Source organism: Taudactylus pleione, unplaced genomic scaffold, assembly GCF_031769625.1.
Source record: "Taudactylus pleione unplaced genomic scaffold, aTauple2 ptg000083l, whole genome shotgun sequence".
NCBI classification, from domain to species: Eukaryota; Metazoa; Chordata; class Amphibia; order Anura; family Myobatrachidae; genus Taudactylus; species Taudactylus pleione.
In genome coordinates this window covers 7,482,417-7,502,623 of record NW_028284485.1, presented here as the reverse complement: position 1 = coordinate 7,502,623, position 20,207 = coordinate 7,482,417, and the positions used below count along the sequence as shown (strand labels likewise).

The window sequence follows — 20,207 nt, the reverse complement described above, 5'->3', positions numbered from 1 at the left end:
AGAACATGTAAACCCCACATAGATGGTGGAAACTGAACCAAAGTTCCCAGTGCTGTGAAAGAGTAATGATAACCACTCGCCACTGTGCTGCCCCCTTGAAAAAAAATGAATTACAAGCAAATGATTCCTCTTTACTACCTTAAATAATGTAAAAGCAATGTTAGTAAATAAGCCCTAATGACTTTTAAAGGCATATGAAAAGTTTGTGTGAAACCAACAGTCATGCAGCCACTTTTCTACTTATTTTATAAAATTGAAAACGTCAAGTTAATGTTACTAAAGAAAGAGCAAATAGTTGTATTGCTTTGCAGATCCTGAACACAACTAATTCTATATTGCTGAAGAAAATCTTACTGGCATGTGCAGAGAATTGTGCCAAACTTGGCAAGTTCCAAAAGCAACAGATGCAATATTACTGAACCCATCTGTTCTGTAATGTTTTCTAGTACAATATAATATATTAACCCACTATAACTTATGGAGTAAATTGGTATCAGCTATTTATAAATAGATCCAGGCCAAAATGTTATTTTTTTGCCTATTATTTCCTATATCTAGTACCAGATTGTACGATTTTATATATATTGCTGAAATAACTGCAAATTCATTTTAAAGTAATGTGCTCTTCTGGATCAGTTTAATTGTCATCTTATCTAGCTAGAAATTCCTATTTAAAAAAACAGATATAAAACACATAGCATTTCAGTCTCATCTAAAAGCTTTTTACCCACAAAGAGATGCATGTTTTACTATACTTACACTCATTAGCCCAATTGGTTACTTTATTAATAGTGACAGGAATTCTTCTATATTTAAATGATTAATGGAGATGTTGAGACACATTTTCTAATAGACATATTTATAATGGATTATAGCCCATAGTCATAGCTATATAGTATGCAGCATATTGATTTCATCACTTGGCTAATGTGCTGCATTTTTCATTAAGACATGTAAGCATGGTTCATACATGCATTCATGGAGAATGAAAGCCTTAGTGTATATAAGCAGCATTTCTCTTGCAATCGGTTTAAATATTTAGGCTCTAGCAATTTGCGTTTATATTAAGCTCCTATTTAATGCACATTAGTACAATTTTAGACATGAAATCTTCAGAAAAGAGTAAGAACATTAACCAGTTAGCTGTTAATACATCAGATTAATGTTTTATTTGACTTTAAATTGGTATATATCCTATACATTTGTTTGATTTTATTCATTACTTTAGTCAAACATCCTTTTTGCTAGTGTTTACTAATCTTTTGAAAAACTGTATATATTAAAAGAGAACGAAAAATAAATCACTTGTTTAAAAAACGTCCTTCGCATGTGAAGGTGATTAATGGAGATTGCGGCTTGCATCAGACTTTGCTTAGGAGCTTCTATACTGACCTCTTAGGGCAGTGACACTTGGGAGTGTTTGAATGTGGCACTTTTGCAGCTTGAAAAACAGTGTTAACAACAGCTTAATCACTACCACGTTGACAGGTTGATGTGAAGGGTAGTACTCTTCCACTGTCACATGGGAGCAATTCAGAAAACCTTGCACATTATGTACTGTATTTGAAAGAATTCTGATTTATACACAAGTAAAGGATGTAAAAACTAGAGTCTTAGAAAGTGATTTCTTGATCTAAATCAATAATTTCATAGGAGGTATTACTTTTAAATATATCAAAATATTATTTATAATTTAACTACTGAGTGACTGAACAATTTCTAGTTTCCCTGGGAATAATCTTTTGGGGACAAATACTTGTTTTTGTTGTTGGTGGAGGTGGGTTAGAATAAATATAATTTTATTTTCTTCACCTTATTTAATAGAGAAAAATAAGAAAATAGATACTTTTTCTTGATTTTCTTTAAAAAAACTCAGTGCTTAGGTAAGGTTTCTTAAGATAAGAGATATTACATATGTGTTCATTGGATATTATATGAAGAAATTATATGGTCAAAAAAAAGACATTTTACTTTTAGAGGGTAGAAATATGGGCATAGCAGGAAAAAAATTGCTGGATTTGTCTTTTTAAATCATCTTAGCTGCCCATATGAAACTATGGGCATATGTCATAAATGCCTTCAAAGGGTCCAGTAAGCAGAAGGGTAAAAAAGGTTTCCGAAGTTATTCTATTAACTTATAAATAACTGGTAGTATCAGGAAACAATGGGATAATTCAAATAAAGACTAGTACAAAAGTGGGAAAATAATTTGGAATAAAAGATAAACTTCCTAAATGCTAATACTCATCAACTTTTCTTGCAAGTCTTTGTCATTCACAAACTTGGCATGAGCTTCAAAGGAGTATGTGTATGCAAACACAGCTGGACATCAATTGGCAAGTCATATACAGAGAACAAAGCTTCTGGATTTTTTATGTTTTTAAAAAAAAAAAAAATACTTTAAATAGATAGAGATCTCCAGAATGACAAACATGTAACTTAAGTTTATGCACTCAACTTGTGCAAATTACGAGCCAATAGTACCAGTGGTTTGAAAGCCCTGGGGTATCCAAGCACGCAACCATCTCAGTGCAGAAATGTTTGATATTATTTTATGAATTATGTTATGACAAATAACATGATCATATAATTTTTAAATCCATCTTATCCAAGGAAAATCATGACCTTTTTCTGGATTTAAGATAAGAAACTAGAAGGACCAACCTAGCACTGAATCCATGTCATAAACTAGCTAGCCAATCACAGAGGAGTGGGGCATAACATCACTAAATAATTGTGGTGTAGATTTTTAATGGTATAGATGTGTCCTGCTTCATAATTGTCACCTCTCCGACTTGCTGCGGCACATATGGTTTGCATGGTGCAAATGCTGCCACGGCCTGGCGTAAAGTTGCGTACACGTGCATTGCAAATCACATGTAAGGTGCATATGCAAGTTTGCTCATCAGAGGCAAAGAGCGAGGACATATCTGTATTTCTGTCATATTATGACTAAGTATTGTACTCCTTTTTGTAGAAACAAAGTATTTATAGTCTATTTGATATATACTTTAGATTTTGAAGAAGCTTTGATTAAGCTACCCTATAATTATTATTGATATTGCAAGAAGTATTTTGAGATGCTTGTAATTATTTGAGTTGTAATTGTGTTACAGAGAATGTGCAATTGTAACTAAAGAGACTTGAGGACCTGTGGCCCTTTCAATGTAGGTGGTGATTATAGATACTTATCTAGGTGTTGTATTGTGTAATTGGTGAACTGATAAAATAATAATTGTAGGTATATTATCAAGCTCGATTCTCATTACATTGGGACATGGGGATCTGTGTGACCGCAGTCCTGACCTATGTAGTACCAGTAAGGAGGATACAGTGATTGCGCCCTGACATAGATATTTTTATTTTAAAAATATTAATATAAAACCACAGAGTGCACTAAGGAGCCTATACACCATGACATAATTATCACTGCTAGTTTAAAAAATCTTTTGGAGACATGCCTCACTGACAAAAGTATCACATCTAAAAGCTGCTCTTTTTGCAGAGTCAGCTTTTCGGAAAAGTGATACTTTTCCCCCTACAGGTGAGGTATCCATAAGGATCCATAAGGATTTTGGTGTCCCATACTATAGTATGGGGATTGAGGAAGTTATCGAGGCACATTTAAAAGCAGGAGATATCTCCTGTGTTACATGAATAATGAATCGGTCTGACACTTAAATTATACAAAATTAGGTGAAATTTTTTTTTTCACTTGCTTTTGTATAAAATAAGTAATGATGAATAGACCTTTAAGTAGAAAAAGGGGCAAGAATGTGTAGGAAAACACAAGGGTGCTTGTTTTCTAGGCTGGGATTCACATAATTTCTACATCAATATGACACGCAAGAAAAATGTGCCAGTTTCACAGACAGTATTGGAGGTTTGGAAAATTATTGTTTTTAAGTCATTATTTAATGTTTTATTTATTTTTGTTATTTTTTTGGCACTTATATTGTCAAGGGTCACATAAATTTAAGGTAACCTGATGCAAGCCTTTTGAATTTCTGCACTTATAGATTGATAGTAATGATGATTTTATGCCAGTTGATTTACCATTATGAGTAATCTATTAGCGGAGAGCTAAATGTGAGATAGATCTGCTCTGCTGTATATCACCTGGCTAGGTTAATGGTCATTGAGCAAGGGATCCACAACACCTTAATGTCATTTATACCTTTGTCAACAGACACATTTACAAATTTGGCTATTCTTCTTTATATATGACAATGACATCTTTGCTTGGCTAACATATATGGCTTTCATTGAGAAGTATTTTTAAATGAATAGTCATGTTAAGGTCAATAAAAACTAAATACAGTAAATCACAAATAGTAAAAATAAAACACTGTTAATTATTGTGTCCATAGAAATATGCCCTTATATCTTCTCTCTTCTGCTCTTTTGTCATCTTCTTTAATCTTATTACTTTTGTTCTATTACAAACTATCTTCAAGATGGTCCCAATACATGAGAAATAATGGGAAATATAATTAAATTGTCCCAGCACTCTTTGATTTTACTGATCATAAATCACTAGAAGAGTCTGCACAATATTATATATTCTTTTTTGTGAATGTTTTAAGTACCAATACAAGTATATGAAGCTTTGAAGATTTTTAGTTTTTTATAGAATAGAATGATTTTTTTATTAATTTTGAATCAAGAGAGACTACAAAACTTAAATAAACATGACATGGTTACATCTAATGAAATCTGATGGCTAAGGCCTTCCACTACTTGATGTTGGTTTTGTTTTTACTTTACTAATAATATTTGCAGGTGTAGGTTATAAAGTCACTGACTATCTTGATTGTTTAGTATTTTCATGCCACAACAAAGTGCAATGTTGGGCTTTTGTAGAACCAACATGAGGGTATGCACTTTTTCTTTTATTTTTATTAACACATCATGTCTGGCAAGGTACAGCCCACATGTCAAGGCTGAAAGCAGTTTTATTGAGCTGCCTCTCACATTACAACATTACTTTAGCAACAGTCCCAGTCCTCACAGAGGAAATTGTGCAGTGATCAGTAGTAGGTAAAACTGGTCACCACAGCTTAGTAAACAGAGGGGACAAAGTGTCCTCTCCACTCCCTCTCTGGGTTAGTGTGATGACACAGCAGAGTTATGAGATTTGCTTAATACTGTATTCTTACTCTATACCTACCAAAGACGCATTTTTTATCTGCAAAAATTATTTAATATATATTGTCTAAACAAAAGGTTAAATGCATAGCTTCAGCTCCAAGTCCTGAACACTCACCAGCAGCCAACAGGTGTTGTCATTTACCTAAATGCATACTCTACACATGGTGCCTATAAAAGAGAGGTAAGGTACACCATTCTCTTTGACAAAGCCTCCATTGTGGAGGGCAAAGAGCATCAGTGCATGCACCGATACTGGATCCTCTACTGCACTGCTCACTTGTGATCCCCTCTAACAGCTTACTTGGACTGCTGTGAGTTTCTTAAAACAAACCTATAGACTTGGGGCCTGATTCAGCAAGGATTGCAACTGCTAAAGCACATGCAGACAGATGATTGTTGTGTACTGCACATGCATCGCAGTATATGAAAGTCCCACTGCTATTGATACTGTGATCACAGTAACTATGAAGACCCATTGCAAATTAACCACTGCGATGAAATTTGCAGCTTGAACTCTTACAGGCTTCTATATGAAATGCCTTCTATAGGCAATGCCATCTATATATGGCATAAGCTCTGAAAAGTTATGCTTTCTGGAGCTTAATGCATATGGACACATTGCAGCCCCATACAATTATATTGTGTGGACATTTTAATACCTAGGGGATCCATACCTACTTTGGTAAACCTGCAAAAATGGCAGTTTTCAGAGGTCTGACCACATTTTTTACATTAATATGTCCTGCCCTATGAAACTTCACTTTTGTAAGTGAAGTATGGAGAAGGGATGCCGTAGCATGACTCCACAGTACGCCTCTGAGTGCTGCACACTGTTCACGTCTCCTCATTCCCTGCAGCTGCAGCGTCTGCCCACTGTGACCGGGCTGCCTGTCACTATGTGTAAGGGGCATTACTCTGTGCAGCATAATGATTAAGGGGCATTACCATGTGTGGCATAATATGAAAGGGGCATTACCATGTGTGGCATAATGTGTAAGGGGCATTACTGCATGGCATAATGTGTTAGAAGGGGCACTACTACAGTGTGGAATAATGTGTATAAGGAGTACTACTGTGTGGCATAATGTGAATGAGCTCTGTGTGGCATGACATACAAACAACTGTGCTGCTGTTCCCAATCCCTCTTCTGGTAGCGGCTGCATCCACCTTCTCCTGGGCGTGTTTCCTAAAGCGATGAACAGGGGGCGTGTCACAAAGCCACACTACCTATTCGGGAGTGTGACGCGCACAAAAAAAACACCCTCATTTGTTTCTGCATTATTTATTTTTTGGGGGTGTGTGTGCCAAAGGGAACTCTTGCCTGCCTTTAATTGTATAATGTAAACAATAAATTCATATAAATAATTTAAGAGAACATTTGAGGCAACTCAGCACTAAATGTGAATTTCCAGGGAACATTTTATTTTACTTATCAGCCAGCAGAGCATTCTACTGCATGATTTTTTTACTTTAAATCCTGTTGCCCGATCCCTGTAACCTCTGGTGGCTAATGATCTAAAATACATAAAACAACAGGTGCATATTGTCTTACCAATTTTATGTATGCCCTGTAACTCTTTAAAACACAAGCAGCTAACAAGCCCACATATTTTAAAAATACATTTATATTCAAAGCTACTGGAGTCAATGTAGTAAATAATGTTTTAGTTTAATTTTTTTTAACCATTAAAAATGTGTTAATTGTTAAAAAGTTAGAAATGTTTTGACATTGTGATGTTGTTAGTGTTGCAGTTATTTTTTTTTCTTTAAACATATGACAGCAATCCAATATATGGGAAGAATAATATACAGCTATGAAAAAAAATAAACTTAGACTTGTATTTCTGTGACTAAGAGCAATATATCCACTTTTTTTTCTTAATCAGATTTATTTCTATTTTAATTGCTCTGCATTCCTTATAAAATTGAAAAAAATAAAAGAAAACTGTGCCTATAACTGTTGTCGAGTTTGTGGTCTCACATAATATTTTATAGTTGCATGATTGTATTTTCTCTATATTGAATTTAACAATAAAAATGTTATATTAAATATAAGACAGTAACTGTGATGTTTTATGGACTTTGCTTGCTCCAATGTTATGTATTATCTCTGCTGTAACATTTGGTAGTCTACTGCAGTCTCATAAATTTGTAGCTCTGTTAACATTTGGTTTTCAAATAATTTGCAAACTGCACACAGGAGCACAAAACTTCCACTATCATGGGCTTTAAAAAATATAGCCAGTGTGTCATATATTTATTTGAATTATTTTCTCCACCATATCAGCTTTTTAATAATGATCTTTTAATAAGCTACCAAGACATAAATTAAAAAGTTACAGCTTTTAATGTGAGATATTTAATTTTAAAATTGCATTATCACCCAAGGTAGAGTTGTAAATGAATTCTAAGCCTGGAGTTTAATGCATAAGGGAATTTCTTGCAGCTACAAATCAGAAAAAATCCCATGCAACCAGTAAAACATATGCTTCAACAAATATTGCAAATGTGCAGTCACTAGGGAAACAGTATTCTACCATAACTGCTAACTTCTATTGTGCAAGTTAGCAGTTATGGCACTTTTTAGAGCATCATGATTAGTATCATAATACCAGTGGTTATTGCTAATTTACTATATAGCACTGCAAAATCTGAGACAAAGTTATGATATGCATGCCTAATAAAAATTCTGTAGATAGGAAATCTTTTTGACGCAGGTGAACCGAGAAAACAGAAGAAATATATAGAGTTCACTGTGTGCAAAGTGTGGTACTATTCAATTCTATATTACTCCTCTTCAAGTTAAACTTTTCAAGCAAAAAGGTTGAAACTTTCTTTGCAATAGGAATTTATGCTTTATGCATCAGCATGTGAGATGAAAGGAAAGAATTACCAATATTTATTCATTTTACTTCTCCATTTTATTTATATCAAACATGTTGTCCTTCATTCCTTCAAAGTTATGCTACTAATGTGTTTAGTTGGAATGAAAATGGACAATTAAAAAGAATATACATTGAAGGACTAAATTCCTTTCATGTCACTTGCTGATGCATATACTGTAACAAGAAATCCTATTTTAAAGAAACGTTTCAACCATAACTTGAAAATCTCACCTTGAAGGAAATATAGAATTGCAATAGAATCCCACTTTGCAAACAGTGTATACTATATATATATATATATATATATATATATATATATATATATATATATCTTCTTCTCTTCTCTTGGTTCATTTGCACCAAAGAAATATCCCATTTACAAAATCCCTACAAAAGGTAAGCGATTTAATTTCAATCTCTCAAGCACCTGCAATATAATCAAAATTATTTATGCCTCTAAAATGAAGAGGTGTATGTCTTGTTTTCCACATACCTAATAAAAATACTAGAACTTTAGTTACAATTCTAAATAGATGTATATTTAAAGTATGTATCTCTATTTCTGGAAGATATTTGTTATAACTTATATTTGGAAAATAGTGATGCTACTCATGTAAAATATATATTTGCCACTAATGTATAATTACTAATTTGTAAAGTTTCCCATCACTGTCAGTGGAGATAAAACGCAACCTGATATTAGAATTAGAGATGAGTGGTTTGGTTGTGCTGAAAACTGAAAACACCCGAACTTTGGGGTTTCAAGTCGAACCGAGTCTCCACACGCGTCACTATCCAAGTTCGGAACTTGTATCTAAAAACCAGATCTTGTGTGTTCTGGATTGCATTTAAATCCATCCCTCGTGATTTCAGGTGCTGTGAGGTGATCAACATTTACTGAAAATGAATGTTGTTGATGTTGATAATACTATAGGAACACAAACAGATCCCAATTACAAGATATTAGCTGTTTTTATAAATTTTTAAAGAAATTGAAAACTGAAACCAAACCAAAAAACTTGGGGTGGTTTTGCCAAAACATTTGAGGGTGGTTTTGCCAAAAACAAACATGGGGATCCCAGCAGATCTAATTATAATCGTCCCTGTGAACGAATTGTTTTGCATCAAATAAAAATTTGTACTGTACAATAAAATGGGCAATAGAAGTCACCTTCAAGTTTTGTGCCCTAAACTTGTGCTTTATCATGGTCATAGAGATAAATTATATCCTTTTAATTATTATACATTGACTTGTAATACAATGGCATTTTTATGCCCCATCACACACCATTTTTTTTAATGGAGGTTATAGATTTGGACACATTTGATTCCAAAACATACACATAAAATGTATGCTGGAACAATAGTGCATATACATTTATTTAATTATACATATATTGACATATTTGCAAATCAAAATACCTTATTATATGGCCATATAGAAGACATTATTTTGTAATTAAAAATAAAATGAATTAATAAATAGATAAAACAAAATAAATTCTCCCCACTGAAAGTTAAATAATGTAAGCTGGATATTTAAGATTTGCAGCAAGTAGACAATGTAAAAAAATATTTTAATGAATCTTATTAATATATTTATGTTCATTGAGTTCCCATGTAAAGTCTAGATGCAAATAACAAATCACAGTGGTTTGCTCACACTGTAAACAATCAGAGTCAAATCACTGTGGAATGGTTATTTGTGAACTGGCCTTAAATCTTGTGATGCGGATCTTTAGGTTCTCTGTATTATTAAGTAAGGTTCTCTGTATTTATAGTGGGCCTCTATGTCTAAGGTTCACTATGACAAAGGGAAACTTGTTACAGTGCTGCGAACCCGGCTTGTTCATCTCCCTGCATTTGCGGCAAACAGCCCAGGCTGCAAAAGGCTGGTGTCTGGTTATATATTTTAGGTGAGGAGCACATTTTTGTTTATTCATTTAGCTGTTTTTATATTTAAGCACTGCAAAGGTGTGTGTTGATGATCATCATCAGCAGCAGCAGCAGCAGCACAGATTTACTCTCTAAGTATTACCATATTTTCTAACACATCCTATGTGTTTTATTCAAATTAATAAAATAAAATATACATTAAAATATTCAATTACATGTTTTATTATGAAAACCTATATGTAGAAACCTTCTTGCTGTTTTATAAAGGTGTATTAATTCCAAAGAATAAACCACAAAGTATTTCTTTGTTGTTGTCAATACTTACAACTCAAGTGCTAAGGGAATTATGCCCAAGTGCTTGGGGGGTGCGGCAACAGGAGATAGTGCAGCTATGCCCCATTGTTCATGGGGGTATGGTAACACCACTCCTGGACCCCTATAGAGCTGTGTAAACCCCACTCTCTGCACCCATGACTATACAGTAATTGGTAGATTTAATTAGTTATATATTAGCTATAAGTATTGTAGTTGTATCAAAGAATACTGGAAGGAGTCACTTAAGTCTGAAATTATGAATAATATCAGTTTGATATAATTCACTTGACTGGCATAATTCCATTTGTAATAATAAATATCTGCCACATTTCTCTATCTTTAGATGTATTTTTTAATATAGTTTTATTTCTTTCTTTGTCTTTTACAGGTCATATATATTTTTTTCCATTTTCATATGGGCCAGAAGCTGATGCTTAAAAATGATGCCTTTCTTCTTGAAATCTGTGTGTCAGATAAATATGGAGCTGTGAAATGCAGTATCTGATGAGGAATATATGAAACTATAAACGTTTCCAGGGACGGACCTTGGTCTCATTGGAGCTGTCAACTATGATGGGTCTCTCAGAATCTTTGAGTTAGTAGACATATCCATTCTCTATTTCGAAAGGAACTCTCTAATACATATCAGGTGAGAAGAGTGTAAAAAAATTACTTTTATAAGCAAAAATGGCAAAATTAATGTTTTTAAAGTCTTTTTACCATTTGCTTGCTTACAATATAAACATAAAAAATTCCATCTGTGCACAATCTTTTAATGACCTAGCTGATGCTGCACATTTTAAGACAAATAATTACTTTTCTAGCATTTTAATGCATATGTTAAAATGATATAATATAAACAAAATGAAAACAGTTGCACTGTATTACAACTAAATGTTTTATAGTCATTATTTTCCAGTGCTGTGTACAGCAGATAACATTGGTTAATGTAAATTATTTTTCATTTCATGGAATGTAGAGTTAATATATAGGTAAGAAAAAAGTAAACTACTTTTGGGAAAGCTTATTATCTGTCAGTAAGTCTTTATGGCTAATATAAATAAGTGGAGGTTCTACACAAATTTACTATTTAAAAGAAAAATGGCAGGAAAGCAAAATATGAGGCACTGAAATACACAAGATAAAGTTAGACTCCTATGCACATAACATAATGTTATGTGAACAAATATCCCAGATGAAAAATGTAATTGTTGAATTATTAAGAAGGGCAGGAACACTCAACGCAAGTTATTAAAAATGAGTAGTAGAGTGCACAACTGTACATCTTGTTTTGTGGTATAGCATATATATGGGTGCCCAGAACACAGAACTGGATTAAAGTTAAGAGCATAGTGACATGATTCATGAAAGAGAGTTAAGCTGGGTAGACACTATACAATGGTACAAATGATGTGATGGTCGTTCTAATTTCACTAGATCCCAGAACACATGATATAGAGCATACACAAGATGCAAGCTTCTGAACGACGGCACAATATTTCATGTCGGAATATTGTTTCCAATTAATCTTTTCTCCTGTACACACTATGCAATCATCATATAGATCACTGGCTGTTCAGAAGAAAGATTGGGCCAATATATCTTGTGGTTGTGAGATTGTGTGTACACACTAGATGATGTGCACCACATTCTTATTTGCATCATCCCATCTGACGTGCAGCATAGATGGCATGATGTGATGAAAGACAGCAGTGAATGATGGATTGGGCATACACACTATGGACCTTATTCAGAGGTGGCCGCATGGTCTACGACCGCACGGGCGCCTCGATGTTTGGCCAGTGTGCATGCGCACGAGGGAGCCGGCTCCCTCGTGCGCATGCGTGAGACCCGCTACAACCGACAGTGCTGGTCGTAGCGGGTCTCTTTCCAAAGGGGGCGAGCTGTTGGTGTTGATTGACAGCTTGTCCTGTTTGGAAGGTGGGCCGGGGGGGTGGCAGCCCAAATGGAGGCATTCCCATGGGAACGCCTACCATTTGGGGGAGGCCCCACTGACATCACTAGTTATGTCAGTGGAGAGCTTCCAGCTCTGACAGAGCCAGAAGCTCTCGGGGCTTACAACAAGTGAGACCCTACCCTAGGGTCTCGTCGTAAGCCCCGATGGTCGCGATGGTCTCTGACCTTTGCGACCATCACCCGAGCGGTCGTTAGAGCTGTGGGTGTAAACCCACAGCCTAACGACCGCAACAGAGGCGGGTGGTCAGGATGCAAGTGGCCGCCCAGTTTCTGAGCAACCACTTGCATCCTCCGACTGCCTCTGAATGAGGTCCAATATGCTGTGTATGATATATCATCCTGATCCATGTCCTAGATCATAAAAGTTGTACTCAACTTTACTAGGAAGTGGTAAATGTTAAAGAAGGCAGTCAGACCAATTCCTATCACAAATTAAAATATTTATTTAACAAATATACAACACATTTGGTCAAAAGTAACATTATTGAATGTTACATTTGCACTATTTTTAATTTGTTATACAAATTGGCTCTGTCCTGAATGTGTGTGAGAGTGACAAACATGCAAGAAAATCAAGATCAATAGTAAATATCAGCACTGGTCCAGAAGCTGTCTCGCAACTTTGTCCATAGTGACAGCTCACCTGAGTGGATAAATTTGGGTCACCAAGTTGCTGTCTATTTTTTCTCTCTTCGACTACCTCATTTCAGAATTTTCTGTATTTTTCTATGTAACCACTCTCCCCATATATGTTTATTAAAATAATAAAAAAAAATATTGATTATACATTTTTGCCACCACAATGGGCATGGTCAAGTCACAGAGGGGTGTGCCTACTGTAGTTCTAGACAGCACATCAACGACTATCCTATTCATTGGACATGCATGTACTGTACAATGCAACTTATACTAATCAAAAATCTTAATTTAAATAGCAGCATAACATTACCAATTATGATCTCCTCAATTATTCTTAGCCATGTAAGTAAAAGGGAATAGGCAGTCATGCTAAATGTAATGGAAATGGTATTAGGTGACACATCCAGCAGTATCACTCTAAACTTAAAATGATAAGGGAATGCTTTTTAGTGAGCAAAGACCTCTTGAATTACAGAGACAGCAGTTCACCACTGTGATCAGCAAAGCTGTAATAACATAGGTGGCCCAAAACTACAGGAAGAAAAAAAATCCTCCTTTACATTGTGAATTCAGGCTTTTCCAGTATAATTCTGTGATGCTCTCCCAGATCTGAATTGGTATGATTTACCACCGGACCCTTGCCCGGCAGTTGGAATCCCGACAGCGTCATCCCGGCAGAAGAGGAAATCCTGATCGTCCTAAGGTAAGTATTGACTAACCTATTTCTACCCCCTAACCCTAACCCTCCCATAGGGGTGCCTAACCCTAACCTTCCCCCCCAGTGCTTAACCCTAATCCCCCCTCTATGTGCCTAAACCTAACTCCCTTCCCCACCGCCTAAACCTAAGTCCCCTGGGGGGATGCCTAACCCTAAGTCCCCCCCGGGGTGCCTAATGCTAACCCTCCTTTCCCTAGCCTAAACCTAACCTCCCAGGGGGGTGCCTAACCCTAAATCCCCCCCAGGAACCCTAATCCTAACCCTCCCCCACACGGCTATCCACACTCGGCATCTGGCGTCCCTTTGATCGGAATGCCAGGCGTCGGGATCCCAGTGTATGTCTAATGATGTCAGCATATCATCAGCATATCGATGCCTGTCTTTAGACCCTTGCCGGGATATGACAGTTGGGAAGCCGGCTGTCGGGATTATGTCCGCCGGCTTCTGGACTGCATACCCCCAGATCAAATTATACACCCTCAGGATCACTTCATGCCATGACCATCAATGCAACAATTAATACCCCCCAAAAAAACTTCATATCCTAAATACTTTGGTTAATGTATGCATTCCCTCAAATCAATTATTTTTTCAAGGTATCCTCTGCTACAATTCCTTTAAACTCCAACACTTTAATTTGTTTTTACCCCAGCATACACATGTGCAGACAGGGGTGAATAGAGGGGTGGTGGTGGGCACAGAGGAATGTCCCACTACTCATCACTCGCTGATGCTGTGCAGCAGTGTGCATAGAAATTTTCATTAGTTTTGGGGGAGGGTTTTGCCATGACCTCGTGTTTAGCCATGTCTCCCCCATCACCCTGACCTGTCATTGTCTCTATTGCCCTGCATGTAGTGACATGTAAGCAGAGTCATGCATGCATTTGCAGGCTCAGTCTTTCTTGCAGCATCTCATCCTGCAAAGTTACACTTACAGGTTCTCTCACATGCAGAGTCACAATCATAGTTCTCACACATACAGAGTCAAACTCGCAAGGTCATACTAACTGTAGTCTCATTTGCAGAGTTATTTGCACTGGCTCTTACACATGCATAAGGTCACAGATACAGAGACACACATCAAAACCAATCAAATGGTCTCTCACACACATACATACATGCAGAATGATTATATATGGATTACATAGATTGGAGCACACAATATAACCTTCCTCATACCTTACAGGTTGGGCATTTGTCAGAGGAGTTGCAAGATGACTGCAACATCTATGCCCCTCTTATCATCCCATGATGCCAGCAGGAGCTTGGAACTGTACATGGTGTTGTGTAGTCTAGTACCTTAACAGGATGATTTTCTGCAATTTGTTGGTCCCGCCCATGAACATGTGACAAATCAGCTCTGTATTTAAAAGTATGTGTATTATATTGTACATGCTTGTAATTATTTTTGCCAGTTGTAAGATGTTGGTCAGTGAAGTGTAATTTATGGCCTAGTGTTTACTTAACACAGGGTAATTCAACTCCTTTGATTAGCTGGTCATGTGGCTTCAGCTGTAGCCTGTATTAATCAGACATACTTTATCTTTGCATTCAGTTGTGGGGGCAGTTGGCTGAGTTCAGAAATTTACAAAGTGTAGAAACATTTTAAATAACAGTTAAAAAACAGTTGAAAAACATTGAACAACATCTGAGACCAGGTAATACCAAAAATCGCTTTGACTACTGTCATTGTAACATACTCTCAAACCATGTCTCGGAAAAAAAGATGCACAAGCAAAACTCTTAAAGCTATGTGTGCAAAATGCCAGGAGCATAGCTGATAAAATCTCTGAACTAAGGGCCTTATTCAGAGCCGCTCGTAAGCGGCCGCTCGTTCGCTCCGAGCGATGTTTGCACAACTGCGCATGTGTATGGGTCATAATGAGTGACAGGATGAGGCGTTTGTGGGTGGTAACAGGGGAAGGTGCTTGAAAACGGGGAGTGGAGATCCGAACGCAGGCATGCCAAACGGTCAAAACAGGCATTTTAAGGGTGTGCATAATTAACAAAGCAGCGTCATCGACCATGTCACTTGGTTGTTTCTTAGCCTGAACTGTTCGCATGATTGCAGTAGGAAAATCCAACCACAAGCACTGCGAGCAGTTCAGATGCCTTTCAATGTACTCGATTAATCAAATAAATAGCGGAGATGACATAGGATGCGAGCGGCCAGGGGGCGTCCTTACAAAATACCAAGCGCATGTTTCGGTCGCTCGATCATATATAGAGGCATCAACAGACCGCAAAGAGCGAGCGCTCAATTTAAATAGCCAGCCCCTTTTTCTGAACAAGCGAGCGTAAATAGCGTCCGGCTCTGAATCAGGCCCTAAGTGCAATAATGACAAGGGTTGAACTAGATATTGTAACAATTACAGAGTCATGGTGTAATGAAAATCATGACTGGGACATAGCTATACCAGGTTATATTCTATTTAGAAAGGACAGAATGGGGATGATTAGAGGAGGATGAGCTATGTATGTGAAAAACAGCATAAATGCTACTGTAATACAAAATGTTGAACCAAAAACTGAGGCCCTTTGGGTGACTATAGAAATGGAGGACAAGGACATAATTTGCACTGGGGTGATCTATAGACCACCTGGACAGGAACTGGATAAGTACCTACTGCAGGACATTACTAGAATGACTTTAAAAGGAGAGGTCATAATCATGGCAGGGGTGGATCTAGACTGTTCTATGAGGGGGTAAGTTAATATTTAATTCCAACTCCTCATCTTTCCTGTACTTGCACCTCCCCTTTTTGGTCCCAGTTCCTCCCCTTCACATTTTTTTTGTTGGTCACATTGGTTTTTGCAATCAATATATGTTTAAGTACCCCCCCACCCCCACAACCCCCCCTGGGGGAACCCCCCCTCCTGCAACCTCCCTTGCAGTACCCATGTGACTCCTCCCCTTTTAGTTTCACTTACCTTCGCTGCTCCAGTGATGTTCTCCCTCCGGGCTCCGGTCAGCTGGCTGCTCTCCCATCCTGCACTGTGACCCAGTCAGCTGTTTAATGCAGCAGCTGACCAGGGTCACAGTTCAGGGGCTGGAAGACCAGATGACTGGAGGGAGGACATCACTGGAGCCCTGATCTTCAGTCCCTGGACAGAGGTAAGTTTTTTTCTTTTTTTTAGCACTGGTCAGCATGTGGTCTGTTTAAACCACACATCTGATCACTGGGGTGGTCCAAACAGCTGATCACAGGGTGTGAGGAGCCGGCTGTGATCTCTTCCTCCCCGGCTCCCGGGTGACAGCCTTTCACTGACACATACCCCTGACTGGGAGACGGGAGCACGCTTACACAGCTCCGATCATAGCACAGCACAGCCTTTATCATCTCTCTCCTCTGAATGATGTAGAGGAGAGAGATGATAAAGGTGGGACAAACTGTGCTAGGGAGGAGATCACTCCAATCGCCCCCCATGGATCCGCCACTGAATCATGGGAGACTTTAATTTATCTGAAGTAAACTGGGAGGTGTCTGCTGCAAGTTCCTCTAGAAGTGGCAACTTTCTAAATTCCCTTCAGGGAGCATCTCTCAAACAATTAATGAGGGAGCCAACTTGCAAAAATGCTATTCTGGACTTGATACTGACAAATTGTAACAGCATATTGGATGTAAATGTGGGTGAGAAACTAGGATCCAGTGATCACCAAGCAGTATGGTTTAGTATAAAGACAGGGTCCAATTCATGCCATACATAAAAAAAAGTGTTAGATTTTAGGAAGGCTGACTTTGCAGAGATGGAAAGATGTGTTACAGTGTCAGTGGCAGATTGGAGAAACTTGGAAGGAGTGCAGGAGAGGTGGGAAAAATAAAAAATGCTAAACTAAAGGCAACAGACCTTTGTATTAAAGGGTTAGGAAAAGCACCAGGAAAAGGAAGCCAGTGTGGTTTACAAAAGAGGTATCAACTACAGTGAAATTAAAAAAGATGGCTTTTAGGAAATATAAGCAGACCCAAAATAATAAAGAGAAAGGTATATCTTGCCAGAAGGAAGGAGGCTAAGAAGGTGATTAGGTGTGCAAAGGCAGAATCCGAGGAGAAAATGGCCCAGTCAGTAGATAAAGGGAGCAAAACTTTTTTAAGTATATAAGTTAAAGGAGGAAGTCAAATGGAGGAATAATAAGACTTAAGATGGAGAGTGAGTACATGATCGAGGGAGACAAAGAAATAGCAGATAATCTAAATAATTATTTTTGTTCAGTATTCACTACAGAAAAAGAGGGGAAGGGGCCACAGTTAAGTTGCAGAGGCATTCATAAAAATTAAGTATATGAAATTTAATTTACAGAGGAGAGGGTCATAACAGAACTCTCAAAGCTGAAAGTGGATAAATCATTGGGGCCGGATTGGATACATCCAAGGATACTAAAATAGCTTAAAGGGGTCCTGGTAACACCTTCAACAGAATTATTCAACCAGTCTCTGGTATCAGGAGTGATTACAGAGGAATGGAAAATAAGAAATGTAATACCACTGTACAAAAGTGGAAGCAAAGAAGAAGCAAGTAACTACAGACCAGTGAGACTTACATCAGTAGTGGGAAATATAATGGAAACACTATTAAAAGCAAAAGTGGTGGAATATCTCAAATCCCAAAATTTACAGGATCCCAAACAGCATGGATTTACTCAGGGGAGATCATGCCAAACAAATCTTATTGATTTTTTTGACTGGGTGACAAAATTAATAGATCAAGGGGGGACCATAGATGTAGCTTATATAGACTTTAGTAAGGCATCGCAGAATGATAAACAAACTCCAAAACTTGGGATTGGATTCTATGACTGTTGAATGGATAAGATCTTGATTGCAGGATAGGAAACAGAGAGTTGTAGTAAATGGAGTATATTCACACGAGCGAAAGGTTACCAGTGGAGGACCCATGGGATCTGTACTTGGGCCAGTGATTTTTAATATCTATGTTGGTGATATTGCAAATAATATTAAAGGGAAAGTATGCCTTTTAGCAGATGACACAAAAGTATGCAATAGGGTAGATACACCAGGAGGGGTAAAACAAATGACTGAGGATCTGGGTAGACTAGTGGAATGGGCAAGAACATGGCAACTACAGTTTAATGTCAAAAATGCAAAATCATGATGTCACACCATGATGGATCGCAGAACCAGGAAGAAGAGAGATACCTGGTGAATCCAACAGACACTCTGGGAAGCACTACAGGCTGCAGATTGCATACATGAAGTATACTATGGATGATGTAGGCAGCTCTACAGCAGCTGTACTGGCAACAGGTGTTGTAAGGCATCGACAGTGCCACCCCCAGGGCCCAATGCACTGGGCACCACTTGCACACCTACCATTATGGCCCTGGTTTATCCCCACCCTTTGCTTGTATCCTGCCCTTCCCTTTCTGCAAGGGAATCCTGCTAAACAGCTGGAAATAATGGTCTAGGAAATCTACTGAGGAAGAGAGGCCCATACACCTTAATCCAGCTCAGCTAGAACACACATCACACATTGAAAGAATAAGACATGGGGGGAGATTTATCAAAGCTTTGAGAGATAAATTACCAACCAATCCGCTTCTTACTGTCATTTTACATGTTGTGTTTGAAAGATGAACAAAACTGCTTGGTTGTTACTATATCTCTCTCTACATTATCTCTATCCAAGCTTTGATAAATCTCCTCCATGGTTGTGACACAAGATAGCTCAAACTGTATCTAGCATCTCTGAAAATAAAAAAAATATGTTACAGTAAGTGTTTTTTAGGGAGATAATATTAACAATTAGTTATGGGGTCAAAAATATGCTTGTTATGGTTCCAATATTTATTGCTTATTATATTATTATGGTTTAATAAAATTATTTTTTGCTATGGGCAGTAAAAAGTTATTTGTGATAGGGTAACACTGTTTACCAGCTTCCTATTTATTTTGACCAGCTCCACAGAAAATATTAATGGGAATTGCATTTAAAGATTAGCATGTCTAGATTTTATTTGGGGATACAATGTCCCAACACTAATCACACATTAATATATTGCATTGTGGTAAACATTCCATATGCCAACACGCTAAACTTACACTGTGTGTAGTTTGTGAGTTTTATGTCTTTAAAAATAATTTTATACACATGTAAATTAATGAATTTAACTTAAGCCATGACATCATCGCTCACTGTAACATAATTTGGACTTGTGTTTTGATACATGCAGTATTTTGCCATTTCCTTTGTACATTAAATTAATTCACTTCACTTCACACGTCAGAAGGTTATGTAGTGACATGAATATGTAGTTCACATATACAAATTTGATGGCACATTTGTATCATGACATTTGAGAAGGTTAAAGGGTTAACATGGAACAAGCCCATAACATGACATTATGTTAATTTGCACAAAAAATTATCTGTGCTGTCATCTAGGTTTTTAGAAAGCAGTGTTCTATAAATATAAGTGTTTGTTTCTTCTGGGTGCCCATAGTGTACACACTACAAAATACAAAAATCAACTATTGTTCATTACAATTTCCTTAAAAACAAAACAATAATAATTAACACTTTCTACCCTGACATCTAAACCATGTTATACAGTATAAAGGATTTAAATCAATACAATGGCCCTTCTCTGAATTTTGAGTAAACTCTTCT

At 37.1% G+C, this 20,207-nt stretch overlaps 1 protein-coding gene across 2 annotated transcripts in view; it reads left to right on the top strand.

Annotated features, from left to right (window-relative positions):
* Positions 1 to 20,207, top strand: part of CDH12 (cadherin 12) — an 873,582-nt gene that overhangs the window by 473,935 nt on the left and 379,440 nt on the right. For both annotated transcript variants that reach the window (XM_088468267.1, XM_088468266.1), the window contains exon 3: positions 10,636 to 10,896. The gene's annotated coding sequence lies outside the window, so the exon portion shown is untranslated. The remainder of the gene's footprint in view (positions 1 to 10,635; positions 10,897 to 20,207) is intronic.